General features: G+C 38.0%; 1 non-coding gene across 1 annotated transcript; it reads right to left on the bottom strand.

The window, feature by feature from the left end:
• Positions 1–10,774: 10,774 nt before the first annotated feature.
• Positions 10,775–10,881, bottom strand: LOC132651773 (U6 spliceosomal RNA). Its single transcript, XR_009589338.1, has one exon. It is a non-coding gene; the product is annotated as a U6 spliceosomal RNA (small nuclear RNA).
• Positions 10,882–14,557: the final 3,676 nt, after the last annotated feature.

The raw sequence follows: 14,557 nt of genomic DNA on the forward strand, positions 1-14,557 counted from the left end.
ATTGGATTGGGAAGGGAGGAACAAGGAGTTTGTGGGGAGAGACAAAATGAACAAAGTATAATTATTAAAAATTAAAAAAAAAGAATATGTGAGACTTTTCCTGAACTAGGAGTATTGGACACAGGAATTGTCATCTCTGGGTTTTGTGCTTTCACCTGCCCAGATGGAGAAATGTACGGCTGCTCAGCCTTTTTCTCAGGAAGGCTGTCCACTTCGCCCTTTTAATAACTGGCTCCTGAAACTCTTTCTGGCTTTCACCTGTTGCATGATGTCATTCTACGTCTAATCCTATCAGCCCGTGAGAGAATCCTGAAGTTTTCCTGGAGATGTGTAAACAAACTTTCCTCAGTGTCCAGTATCTGTGATATTGTGCACACATGACTTTTTCTTGTAAAACACAACAAAACTTTATCTCATCCCTTTATTCAGATCCCACACCTTTATTCTGTTTATCTCTGTGACCATGTCAGGTTGGAAATGGAACTTTAATATCTATTTAGTTAGAGTTCTTCCTAAGTAGGGAAGCTTTAAAGTGATGTGGGATCATGGGGAATGTATCTAATGACAAGGTGGTCTCCTATTGTGGTCTTGGATCTGAAATTTCCTAGGTTGTGATTTTGAACTTAGTAGTTATTAGCATACTCACTAAAACATACCTTCACATTCTTATGGATACAATAGGCTGGCAGGGTCTAGGCTTCTTTGGGGTATTTAGTCTTTAAGATCAGGGAAAAGACAATTTCTTGGCCTGGTTTGGCTAAAAAATTGAAAGATTGGTATATGTAAAAGTATTACTGAGGGGCAATAAACTATTTGACAGATGGTGTGGTTCTGCACTAGTATTGCCATCCCTGTATTAGTATGGTTGCCTGGCTGGTTCAGCAGCTGTGTCCTACTCAGTGGTCAGTGAGCAATCCTCCTTTTCCTGGGGATTACAGTTAAAACTGGGCCTTCAGGAAACAGAAATGCTTCAGTTTTATATGCTTTGGGCATAAGAGCAGCTGTGTTTCCTTCAGTGGTCTTCCAGACAAACCCTCTAAACATAGTGTTAAAGCCAGGACTGCTTGATCAGAGGTGCCTTTTGAGCTTTTTGGGTCTGAGGTAGCTGGGTAACTACAAGTTCATGGCTAAGATTCTCTGGTACATAATGAGTTCCTGGAAAGTATGCCTTACATAGTCAAACTCTGCCCTCCTTTAGCGGAATCTATTCGCCAGGTTAAAATTCATTGTAAAAGTTCTCAACATATCATTTTCATTGATTATGTGCGAAATTCACATACTATACATTACATCCCTGTTCCATTGCCCCCAGATTCAAATTCCTACATGTTTCTATTTATTTAATTGGACAGATTCCTAAGTAGGGAAGTATCAACAACATGATGTGGGATTAAGGGGAACGTACCTAAAGACATGATGATCTCCTACAGTGGTCTTATATCTGAAATTTCCTATCTTGTGACTTTAAACTGAGTGATTACTCACATACTCACTAAATGTACCATCTCATTCTTATTGATATAATAGGCTAGCAGGGTCTGGGTTCATGTAGTATTGAGTCTTTAAGAGCAGGGAAAAGACAAGGAAAGCATAACGCTCCTGGGACTGGTTTGGCTGAAACAGAGAAAAATCTGTGTAAGTAAAGGGATAACTGAGTGCCAATAAACTCTTTGAGAGCTGGTGCTATTCCACACTAGTGTTGCCAACTCTCTACGAGCAGGTTTGCCTTGGATGACCTGGCTGCATTGGCAGGTCTGTCCCAAACAGTGGTCAGTTGGGAATTCTCCTGGTCCTGGAGTTTACAGTTAAAACTGAGCCATAAGGACAGAGAAATGGTTCTGTGTTGCATGACTAGGACTCAAGAGCAGCAGTATTTTCTGCTGAGGTCCTCCAGACATACCCTCTAAATGTAGTGTTTGTATGAGGACTGCTTGTTCAGAGGTGCTACCTGAGTTTATTGGGTCTCAGGTAGCTGGGTAAACACTAGTTCATGGCTAGGATTCTCTGCTACATAATGAGTTCCTGGAAAGCATACCTTACAAAGTCATACTTTGCCCTCCTTTAGCTGACTCTTTTCTCCATATTAAAAGTCATTGTAAAATTTGGCAATATATTATTTTTTATTTGGATATTTCATATAATATACATTACATTACATTACATTTCCATTGCTCCAGGTTCAAATACTTACCCATATGTCACACATAATATTTTTTCCTTTAAAATACATCAATTGAAGTATTTGTTTTTCAAATACTAAACATGATCACAATCTCAATGCCAATACCATTAAACAAAATTGAGTTCATCCATTCCACACCCTAGCACCACCCGTAAAAAGACCATCTGTCATGAAAAGCTCTATACTTAATTATCTTGATCACATTTTTCTATATACACATTTATTAAGATTTGTTTACTTTGTGTCACCTATTCTGCCCCCTCCTTCTTCTTCCAGTCCTACCCAGTCACCTTCTTCTACCCCTATATCCTCTTCTAGTACCCAGACAGGTGTTGGTCCTCCTCCCCCTTCTATATGACCCTAGCATGTCAGGTCTCATCAAGGCTGGCTGGATCATCTACCTCTGTGGCCTGATTCTCAGGGAATTGTTCTTCTGTGTCCTCTACTTATGACACTCTTCCTGCCTTCTCTCCTGCAGGATTCCTAGAGCTCTAAGAGGAGTGAGAATGTCATAGGGAAAACCCATTTAGAGCTGTGTGTTTTAGGTCTCTCTGTACATAATATCAGACTGTGGGTCTCTGTATGCAATCCCATTTGATATAGAAGGAAACATCTCTGTGGATACAAGAACATAGCACTGATCTATAAGTTGAGGGCAGAGAGTGCCATATTTAAATAACAATAGGCTAGTTTGCTTGGAAATCTCCATAGGATGACCTGGCCCAAAAACTCAATTCACTGCCATTCTATTCTCCTAGTTGAAGACGGGTTTGGTCTTCAATACACAATAGAAGGTGTATTGGAACTTTATCCCCCACTATGAGGAAACCTTCTAATACATGAATACATAGCATATTTGTCTTTCATTTTAGTTACTTCAACCAGGATGATTTTTCCTGTTCAATCCAATTGCCTGAAATATCTTGATGTCATTTTCTTTCTTTTTTTTTTTTTTTCAATGCAGTTTATTCAGGAACATTGAACAATCCTCGGACCCCGGGGAAAGCCAGCCCACAGCTTAAATAGCCTCAGGGTAGCCAACCCAGGCGTGCCACGGGGGCAATGCAGATAGGTCCACATACATGGAAGCAAGCCAGATCCTCAGCCTTAGCCAAATGTGGAATTGTTCATGACAGAGAGCACTCACCATCGGGAAGGTGGAAGGCGGAAACCAGCTCCATCTTTAAGGCATAGCATTCCGCAGCTCTCTACAGTTCCCCCTTTTTGTTTTAGACGCATCAGGCAAGAGTAGAGGTCTGATCTCTGATATTAGAAATAAATTGGGACTTTGTACAGATGTTCATTTAGGTGTCATCCACCCAAAGAGCATCAGACCCGTCCCATACCTTTTTCTCAGAGGCGGGGCCTGGGGCATCAACCCGCATGCAATCAGACATGCTCTTCTCTGGGTCCAAAGCGGCTGACCCTGAGTGCAGTGCTTAGCCTCGCATCCTGAGCGTATCATTTTAGCTTTTTATGGTATCCAACCATGCTTGGGGAGAATGTCCTGCTTCAATGGCTGTAAAGGCCTGAATGATCATGGCTGCATCACACTGTTGTGAGACTCTAATCTTGCATATATACCACAGGCAAACCAAGGAGACCAACACCAGAAGGCCTTTTTTCCTGTGCTGCAAATCTGTCTAAACAATTATCGAGCTATATTTTAGGTAATTGGACTGGAGAATTCGATACTACGATGGAGCAGCTGAGAGTGGCCATTGTCACAGTAAATTCTACCAGAGTGGACGCAGGACTAGCCACAGGATTATCAACATGGATTGCTGCAGCCATGAATCATCTGAAGGAATGGGCGGGCATGGGAGCGTTAGCAGGCCTTTTGATGTCATTTTCTTAGACGAATAATATTCTGTTTTGGAAATATTCTACATTTAACCCACAGGAGATTTTCAGTTCTGTTCTTTAAACTTGGAAGTTGCTGGGACTTTAATCATTGTGACAAAGTATCAGGATAAGTATTGTGACAAAGTATCAGGATAAGTATGTTCTTTTAGCCAAGATACCCCTCCATCTTCTTCCACTTCATGGTGATTTGAATTGCAATGTCCACTTGAAGCTCATATATTTACAAGTTAAATCCCCAGTAAGGAAATGTTTGGGAAGTTTTAGGAGTAATGTCCTCCTTAGACAATAATATTCCTATTGGAGTTATATTAAAGGATGGTGTACTTTGAGGTTGATCTGTTTAAGCAAAGTAGCCAGACAAATGGAGTCTTTGTCTCCCAGTCTCTATCACTTTATATCTTTGATTCAGTTGTTCTCCATCTCTTCATCTGAATCTGTCTCTTAAGTTCTTTCTATCTCCTGTATCTCTGTCTCATTCTCTCTGACAGTGGCTTGTGAAACAGTCTCAGAAATGATGAAGGATTACAACAAAATGACTGCTTGCTGATGAGACATCCTGGATGGTATCTGTAAAAATGTAAACAAACTGCCAAAGAAATAGTTTTTGTTCAGAGTAATCTTTGTCTGGGAGCATTTTCACAGTAAGTAATTCACTGACTTAGGACATATCTGTGCATTTAACAAATAATAATGGAATATGTAATAACATGAAATTCACATGTCAAGGACAAGTGACTTCAGTAATGACCACTTGAAAGACATATGTGACAATTTTCCTGAAATAAGTGTCTTGGAAACAGGAAGTGTAATCTCTGGGTTTGTGCTTTCAGCTTCCCAGATTGAGACATGTAGGGCTCTTCAGTCTTTCTCTCAAGCAGGCAATCTACTTGGCCCTTTTAATAACTGGCTCCTGAAACACTTACTCGCTTTCACCTGTTTCTTGACATCATTCTCCCTCTCACCCCATCAGCACCTGAGAGAATCTTGAGGTTTCAATGGAGATGAGTAAACAAACTTTTTTCAGTGTGCAGTATCTCTGATCCTATTCACACGTGACTTTTTCTTGTGAAAACCCACAAGTCTTCATCTATTCCCATCATCCATTTCCCACACATTTACTCCTATTTACCTCTGTGACAAAGTCAGGCAGGAAATGAATCTTTAATGTTTATTCATTTGGACAGCTTCCCAAGAAGGAAAGCTTCAACGTGATGTGGGATTAAGGGAAATGTACTGAATGACAAGGTTTACTACTGTACTCTTGGATCTAAAATTTCCTAGGTTGTGACTTTAAACTGTGCAATTACTCACATACTCGCTGAATTTACCTTCACATTCTTACTTTTATCACAAGCTGGCAGGTTCTAGGGTTCCATGGAATTTGAGTGTTTAAGATCAGGGAAAAGAGAAGGAAACTAGACAATTCTTGGTACTGGTTTGGCTGATACAGATAATGATCGGTGAGTATAAAGGGAGAACTGAGGTTCAAGATATTATTTGACAGCCGGTGATATTCCACAATAGTTTTGCTAATCCTAAATAAGCAGGGCTGCCTGGGCTGACCTGGCTGAATCAGCAGCTATGTCCTACTCAGTGGTCAGTGAGAAATCCTACTGAGGTTCTGGGATTTACACTTAAAACTGGGCCTTCAGGACAGAAAATTGTGTGTAACAGGCCTAGGACAGAAGAACAGCTGTGTCCTTCAGACAAACTCTCTAAATGTAGTGTTAGTGCCAGGTCTGATTGTTTAAAAGTGCCAACTGAGCTCATGTTGTCTGAGGTAGCTGGGTAACAACTAGTTCATGGTTAGGATGCTCTACTATATCATAAGTTCCTGGAAAGCATGCCTTACAAATTCAAACTCTGCCCTCTTTTAGCAGAATCATTTCTCCATGTTAAAAGTCAGTGTAAAAGTTGTTAACATATTATTTTTATTGATTATGTGACAATTTCACATAAAATGCATTATTCTTCCATTGCTTCCAGGTTCAAATTCCTACAGATGTGTCACACTATTTTTTTTTAGTTTCATTAAAAGACATCAATTGAAGTATGTGTTGTTCATATACTCATTGGAACATGATCAGTGTCTCAGAGCCAAGTCCCTTAAAGAAAACTGACTTCATCCTTGCTGCACTCTGGAACCACCCCAAGAAGCCATCATTCCTGAAGAGTTCTATACTTTATCACCTTGATCACAGTTTTTCTTATGTATTTTTATGTTTAACTTTAGTTAATTACTCTTTATTCACTTTGTATCCCCCCCATAAAACCCTACCTCCTCCTATCCCAATCCCACCTTCCCTTCCCCTTATTCACACATGCCCCTCCCCAAGTCCACTGATAGGGGAGATCCCACTCTCCTTTCTTCTGATCTTATTCTATCAGATCACATCAAGAGTGGCTGCATTGTCATCTTCTGTGGTGTGGTAAGGCTGCTCCCCTCTCAGGGAAAGTTGATCAAAGAGCAGACCAATCAGTTTACATCAGAGGCAGTCCCTCTTCCCATTATGATGTAACCCACTTGGACACTGAACTACCATGGGCTATATCTGTGCAGGGGTTCTAGGTTATCTCCATGCATGTATTTATTTATTATGATATGGATATGTTCACTTTGTATCTCCTCCTATTTTCCCCTCCCTCTTCTCCTTCCAGTCCCAACCATCCTCCTTCTTCTACTTCTATACCTTTTCTCTAAGTTCCCTGATAGTGGAGGTCCTCCTCACCCTTATTTCTGAACCTACTTTATCAGATCTCATCAAGGCTGGCTTTATTATCTTCCTCTATTACCTGATTCTAAGGACATTGTTCTCCTTGTGTTGTCAATTTGCTATACTTATGACACTCTTTCTGCTTCCTCGCCTGCAGGCATCCCAGAGCTCTGATGGGAGGGAGAATTTCATAGGGAAATCCCTTTTAGAGCTGGGTGATTTAAAGTCTCTGCCTAATATCAGACTGTGCGTCTCTGTATGCAATTCCATTTGATGCAGATGGAAGCATCTCTTTGGATCCATGAACATAGTTATCTATAAGTTATCTATCAGTTGAGGGCAACATATTTTAATGACAACAGCCTGGGTTGCTTGAAAATTTTCATAGGATGTCCTGCCTAACAACTCAAGTAACTGCCACCTAAACCCCCTGGTACACTGGTTTGCTCACAATAGAAGGCCTATGGGAACTTTATCTCCCACTATTAGGAGACATCCTAATAAGTGAACACATACCATATTTCTTTTTCTGAATTTTAGTTACTTCACCCAGGATAATTTTTTTTCTGGTTCCATCCATTTGCCTGAATATATATCATGATGCCATTATCTTAGATGAATAATACTCTATTATGAAAATATTCCGCATTTACCCAAAGGAGATTGTCAGTCATGTTCTTTAGTCCTTGGAAGTGGCTAGGAATTTAATCATTGTATTGAATTACAAATTATCAGGATGATTACATTCTTTCAGCCTAGAAGTCCCTCCATCTTCCTCCACTTACTGGTGATTTGAATTGCAATGGTCCCTTAAAGCTCATTTGGATTAACCAGAGAGGAAATATCTGGGAAGTGTTAGGAATTATGTCCTTGTTGGATGATATAATGTCTTTTGTATTCCTAATTTCTTTCTTAGCTTTTTTGTATACAGGAGGGCTACTGATTTTTTTGAATTAATTTTGTATCCATCCACTTTGCTAAAGGTTTTTATCAGCTGTAGGATTTCCCATGTAGAATTTTTTATTTCACTCAGATATACTATCATAAAATTGGCAAATAGTGATACTTTTAAGTCTTCCTTTCTGAATTCTATCCACTTGACCTTGTACAAATTATGTAATGTACTAGTAAGGATGTCCAGAACTATGTTGATGAGATATGGAGAGAACAGGGAGCCTTACAAAGTTTCTGATTTCAGGGGAATTGCTTTAACTTTCTCTCATGAGTTTTATGTTGGCAATAGGCAATATTGTCCTTACTATATTTAGATATGTGCCTTATATCTCTGATACCTCAAATACTTTAAACATGAATGAATGTTGGATTTTATCAAATGCTTTTTCAGCATCTAAGGAGATTATCATTGGGTTTTTCTTTCAGTTTATTAATATGGTGGATCACATTCATGGATTTCGTTATATTGAATGACCCGTGCATACCTAGGATGAAGCCTACTTGGTCATAGTGGATAATATATTTGATGTTTTCTTGTATTTGGTTTGCAACTATTTTGTTGAGTATTTTTGCTTCATCAATGTTAAAAAGGGAGATTGGCCTGAAATTCTCTTTCTTTGTTGGGTCTTTGTGAAGTTAAGGTACCAATGTGACTGTGGCTCAATAGAATGAATTTGGTAGTGTTCGTTCTGTTTCTATTTTGTGGAATAGTTTGAAGGAAACTAGAGTTAGCTCTTCTTTGAAAGTCTGGTAGAATTCTGCACTAAAACCATCTGGTCTAGGCTTTTTTCGGATGGAAGAGATTCGATGACTGCTTCTATTTCCTTAGGAGATGTAAGACTATTTAATTGATTTGCCTGGTCTTGTTTCAATTTTGGTAAGTAGAACAATCAAGAAAATTGTCCATTTCATTTAGATTTTCAAATTTTGTTGCATATAGACTTTTGAAGTAAGTCTTAAAGATTGTTTGGATTTCCTCAGTCTGTAGTTATGTTACTGTTTCCATTTCTGGTTTTGTTGATTTGGATGGTGTCTCTCTGCCTTTCAGTTACCTTGGCTAAGGGTTTGTCTATCCTGTTGATTTTCTCAAAGAACCAACTCTTGGTTTCATTGATTCTTTGAATTGTTTTATTTGTTACTAATTGATTGATTTCAGCCCTGAGTTTGATTATTTCCAGCCATCTACTCCTTTTTGGTGTGTCTAATTCTTTCTTTTTTTCTAGGGTTCTTAGGTAAGCCATTAAATGCTTGAATGAGATATCTCGAATTTCTTCTTGAAGGCACTTAGTGTTTTGAACTTTCCTCTTAGCACTGCTTTCATTGTGTTCCATATGTTTGAATATGTTGTGCCTTCATTTTTCATTAAATTAGAAGAAGACTTTAATTTCTCTCTTTATTTCTTCCCTGACCCAGCTATCATTTAGTAGCAAGTTATTCATTTTCCATGTGTGTGTAGACTTTTTGCTATTTCTCTTTTTGTTGAGGTCCAGCTTTATCCCATGGTGATCAGATAGGATACAAGGGAGTATTTCAAACTTCTTGTATCTGTTGAGGCTTGCTTTTTCACAACCATGTGGTCCATTTTGGGGAATGTTCTGTGAGATGCTGAGAAGAAGGTAATATCTTTTGTGTTTTGGTGTAAGTTTCTATAAATGTCTGTTATGTCCATTTGATTCACTAACTCTGTAAGAGACATTGTTTCTTTGTTGAATTTCTATTTTGTTAAGTTTTCCTTTGTTGAGAGTGGGTGTTGAAGTTTCTCGCTATAAATGTGTGGGGATCTATGTCTATTTTAAGTTTTATTAATGTTTCTTTTACATATGTAGGTACCCTTGTATTTGGGGCATATATGTTCAGCATTGTGATGTCTTCCTGGAGGAATTTTCCCCTGATGAGTATAAAGTGTTCTTGCCCATCTCTTTTTTTATTAATTATGGTTGAAAGTCTATTTTTTTCAGATATTAGAATGGCTATTCCTGCATACTTCTTGGGTACATTTGCTTGAAAGTCATCTTCCAGCTCTTTTCCCTCAGGTAATGTCTATCTTTGTTACTTAAGTCTGTTTCTTGTATTTAACACATTGCTGGATCTTGTTCATATCTCAATTTTGTTATTCTGTGTCTTTTTATTGGGGCATTGAGTCCACTGATGTTTAGAGAGATTAATGACCAGTGGCTGTTATTTACATTGATTTTGATGTTGGCTGTGGTAATAAGTTTCTGTGCTTGTTTGCTTTCTTCACTGTAGTGAGGTTAATTATTTCCTGCATTTTCTTGAAAGTAGCTAGTGTTCTTGGGTTGTATTTTCTTTCTAGTGTCTTCAGTAATGCTGAAATTTTGTGAAGGTATTGTAAAAATTTGTTTTTGTCATTGAATATCTTGTTTTCTCAGTCTATCTATGAGGACTGAGAGTTTTGCTGGGTAAAGTAGCCTGGGCTGACATCTGTGTTCTCTTAGGGCATGCATGATATTTTTCCAGGCCTCTCTGGCTTTCATAGTTTCTGTTGAGAAGTCAGGGATGATTCTGATTGGTTTGACATTATCTGTTAATTGGGCTTTTTCCTTTGCAGCTTTTAGTATTTTCCTATGTTCTGTATACTTACATTTTATTATTATTATTATTATTATTATTATTATTATCTAGCAGGGAGATTTTCTTTTCTGGACTAATTTATTGGGTGTTCTGTAGGTCTCCTCTATTCTTATTGACCTCTCCTTAAAGTCTGGGAAATTTTCTTCAATTATTTTATTTAAAAATCTCTCTGGGACTTGGAGGAGGAAATCTTCTGTTTCTTCTATTCCTATTATTCTTGGGTTCTGCCTTTTATGTTGTCTTTCCTGAGACGGACTACCCGTCTCAGGAAATTTTTTGATTTAACATTTTCTTTGAGAGATATATTGATTTATTCCATTGTATTTTCAACACCTGAGATTCTTTCTTCCATCACTTGAATTCTATTGTTTATGCTTACCTCTGTAGTTCCTGTTTTCTTTCCTAAGTTCTTTTCTCCACAATTTCCTGTATTTGTGTTTTCTTTAATTTCTCTAAAAATAAAATAAAATAAAATAAACATTTCCTGAATTTGTGTGTCATCCTAGGGAAGGGACCCTGCTAATACTCTTTGTATCATTCCAATTTCAGTATATGTGATGCCAAAGCAAGCACCACATATTTCTCTCTAATGGTCATTAATAAAGTCACTTGTCCTTAACTTGTGAGTTTCACATTATCACAGATTCCATTATTATTTGTTGAATGCACAGATATTCCTTAGTCAGTGAATTATTTTCTGTGAAAATGCTCCCTAACCAGTGCAAATCTTTGAACAAAAAGCGTTTAATTGGGACATTGCTAATATTTTTACTGAGACCATTCAGGATGTCAGGAAGTCACGTCAGCAAGCAGTCATCCTGTTGTAGTCCACCAAAACTGAGAGCTTTTCACACTGAACCACAAATGGCAAACAGAGAGAGAGAGCTAGAGAGACAGTTTAAGAAATAGAGAGACTAATACCAACAGAAATAAAGTTATAAAGTGACAGAGACCAAGAGACAGAGACACCGTTTTCTCTGGTCCCTTTCATTGGCATATCTACCTCAAGGGACACACTCTTATAATATGAATCAAAAAGTAATGATATTTTATATTTTTATTTTAATTTTTATTAATTACAATTTATTCACTTTTATCCCTCCATAACACCTGTCCACTCCCAATAACACCTTCCCTCCCTCTTCTCTACACATGCCCCTCCCCACATACAGTGATAGAGTAGGATTTACTCCTTGCTTCTGATCCTAGTATCAGATCACATTAGACATGGTTGCATTGTGTGGCCTGGTAAGGATGCACGCATATCAGAGTGAAGGGATCTAAGAGCAGGCCAATCAGTTCATGTCAGGGGCAGTCCCTTTTCCCATTACTATGGAACCCCCTTGGACACCGAACTGTCATGGGCTACATCTGTGCAGGGGTTTTAGGTTATCTCCATGCATGATTCTTGGTTCTAGTATGAGTCTCAGGAAAGACTCCTCTGCTCAGATTTTTTGGTTCTGTTGCTGTCCTTGTGGAGCTCCTGTCCTCTCCAGCTCTTCCTATTTTCCAATTCTTTCATCAGATTCCATGCACTCTGCCCAACAGTTGGCCATAAGTCTCAGCATCTGCTTTGGTAATCTGCAGGGCAGAGCTTTTCAGAGGCCCTCTGTGGCAGGCTCCTGACTTGTTCCTGTTTTCTCCCTCCTTCTTCTGATGACCATTGTCTATGCCTTTCAGGATTGAACATTTTAGCCAGAGTCCTCCCTCTTGATTACTTTCTTTAAATGTACAGCTTTCAGTAGGTTTATCCTATATCAAATGTGTATATGAGTGAGTAAATACGGGGTGTGTCTTTCTGATTCTGGGATATCTCAGTTCCTACCATTTACCTGAAAATTTCATGATTTCCTTGTTTTTTTATTGCTGAATAATATTCTATTGTGTAGATGTACCAAAATTTCTGTATCCATTCTTCAGTTTGGGGGCATATGTGTTATTTTCAGGTTCTGGCTATTACAAATAAAGCTGCTACAACATGGTTGAGCAAATGTCCTTATGGTGTTCTAGAGTCTCTTTTGAATATATGCCTAGGAGTAGTATAGCTGGATCTTGAAGAAGCACTCTTACTAGTTGTCTGAGAAAATGTGATATTGATTTTCATAGTGGTTGTACAAGTTTATGTTCCCACCAGCAGTTGTCAAGGGTTTCCCTTTGTCTACAACCTCTCCAGCACATGTTGCCACTTGAGTTTTTTAATCTCTAGAGTGGAATATTGAATGGCAAAAAAAAAAAAAAACCCAACACTTAAGAAATGTGCAATGTCATTAGCCATCAGGGAAATGCAAATTAAAAGGAACCTGAGATTTCACCTTCACTCATCAAATGGCTAAAATCAAGAACTCAAATGACAACATATGCTGAAAAGGAACTCATTTTGTAGCAGAGAAATCAAGCCATGAACTAGTGGTTACCCAACTACCGGAGACCCTATGAGCTAAGCTATCACCTCTGAGCAAGCAGTCCTGGCACTAACACTACATTCAGAGGATTGGTCTGGAGTACCACAGCAAGAAAAACAGCTGCTCTTTTGTCCTAGGTGTATAACATGAACACATCTTGTTTTATATGACTAACCTTAGAGCAGATGATAAATGTAGAGAAAGAGTAACTCAAAATTGCTGGCCCTCACACTTCTCAGAGATCTGATCAATATGGCATTTCAACATATGTAAGCTTGTTATGACAAAGTCCAACCTGTTGAGGCACAAAAAAAAAAAAAAAAAAACTGAATCAGTTTTTATAGGTGCAAGCTATAATTTTTTTCCATTTAAACAAAGTTAACCTAATTCTTGATACTTTAACAGTATTTACTGTTGGTTCATTATCTGGTGCTGCTTTCTATGCTTATAAAAGTAAAACAACATCTTTTTAAGTGTCTCACACATCTGCACAAATAGCAGAGTTATATGCAGTATTGGCTTTGTTTTATTAAGCAGTCTTTGAAAATATTCAGAGATAGTGCATATATATCTCAGTCTTTGCCTAGGTTAGAGACTGTAGGTCAAGTTCAGACAGTTTCTGCTAGAATTTTAGTTTTACAAATCCAAAATTTGATACAAAAAAAACCATTTTCTTTTTTATAGAACATTGGAGGGCTCATTCTAATTTGCCAGGACCCCTGTCAAAGGAAAATACATTGGCAGATAAAGTCAGCAAAGTACATTTTTCACAGTTAAAAAGAGCCCAGAGTGCTCATGATATGCATCATCTTAATAGTCAAACCTTGAGACTTAAATATGGATTGACTAAGGAACAGTCCCCTAGTATAGTCAAGGCTTGCAGTCCTCAATTTCAGCCTTACTTGTCCTCAATTTCAGCCTGTTCCTCATTTGGGATTCAATCCTAAAGGACTGATTCCAAATCAGATTTGGCAAAAGGATCTTAATCATATTCCTGAATTTAAACAATTAAAATATGTACATGTTTGCATAGATACATACTATGGATTTATTTTTACCACTTCTCAACCAGGAAAAGATGCAAAGAATGCTATTGCTCCTTGTCTACATGTTCTAGGAGTTCCTAAGCAATTTAAAACTGACCATCGAACAGTATATACTAGCAAATCTTTTAAAAGTTTTTTTTTAACAGTTTCAAGTTTCTCATATAGCTAAAATACCTTACAAGCCTCAAGGACAAGGCATGGTAAAGCATGCCCAATAAACAATTAAGATTTATTTGAAAACAACAACAACAACAAAGAAGTGGGAGCTACTCCCCTGGAAAAATAAGAATCATCTTAATCATGTTCTTTTCATTCAGAATTTTTAAATTTTGGATAAGCATGGTAAATCTGTAGCACATAGATTTTGGCATACAGAAACCACAAAAACTTTTGCTAAATAAAATGTAGGGATCATTTAAGAAATCAATGGCATGGACAGAAACCTGTACTCATGATGAGGATCTGTTTGAGTTTTTTTGCAGGACATTGATACAGCTTGATGGTTACTAGAATGTCTGGTGCGACAAATGTATGAGGAGCTTTCTCCTGACAATGATAATGATGTCAAAGAAGACCCCTGTGGTCAAGATGACTGTTTATTGTATGTACATTACTAATCCACGTCTAATACATCCATTTTCCTGAGATGATGCAGATGTCGTTGTTTATGTCAACAACACTTGGCTGATGTGTTTTCCTGCTTTTGAAAGAACACAAGTAAAACTGACTCTTAACTTGTCAGGAATATGAAGAGGTCATCCTCTTTGCTGTACCAGAGAGAATATTCATCAGAACTGCTTA

The sequence above is a fragment of the Meriones unguiculatus genome (assembly GCF_030254825.1).
Source record: "Meriones unguiculatus strain TT.TT164.6M chromosome Y unlocalized genomic scaffold, Bangor_MerUng_6.1 ChrY_unordered_Scaffold_25, whole genome shotgun sequence".
In the NCBI taxonomy this organism is placed as follows: domain Eukaryota; kingdom Metazoa; phylum Chordata; class Mammalia; order Rodentia; family Muridae; genus Meriones; species Meriones unguiculatus.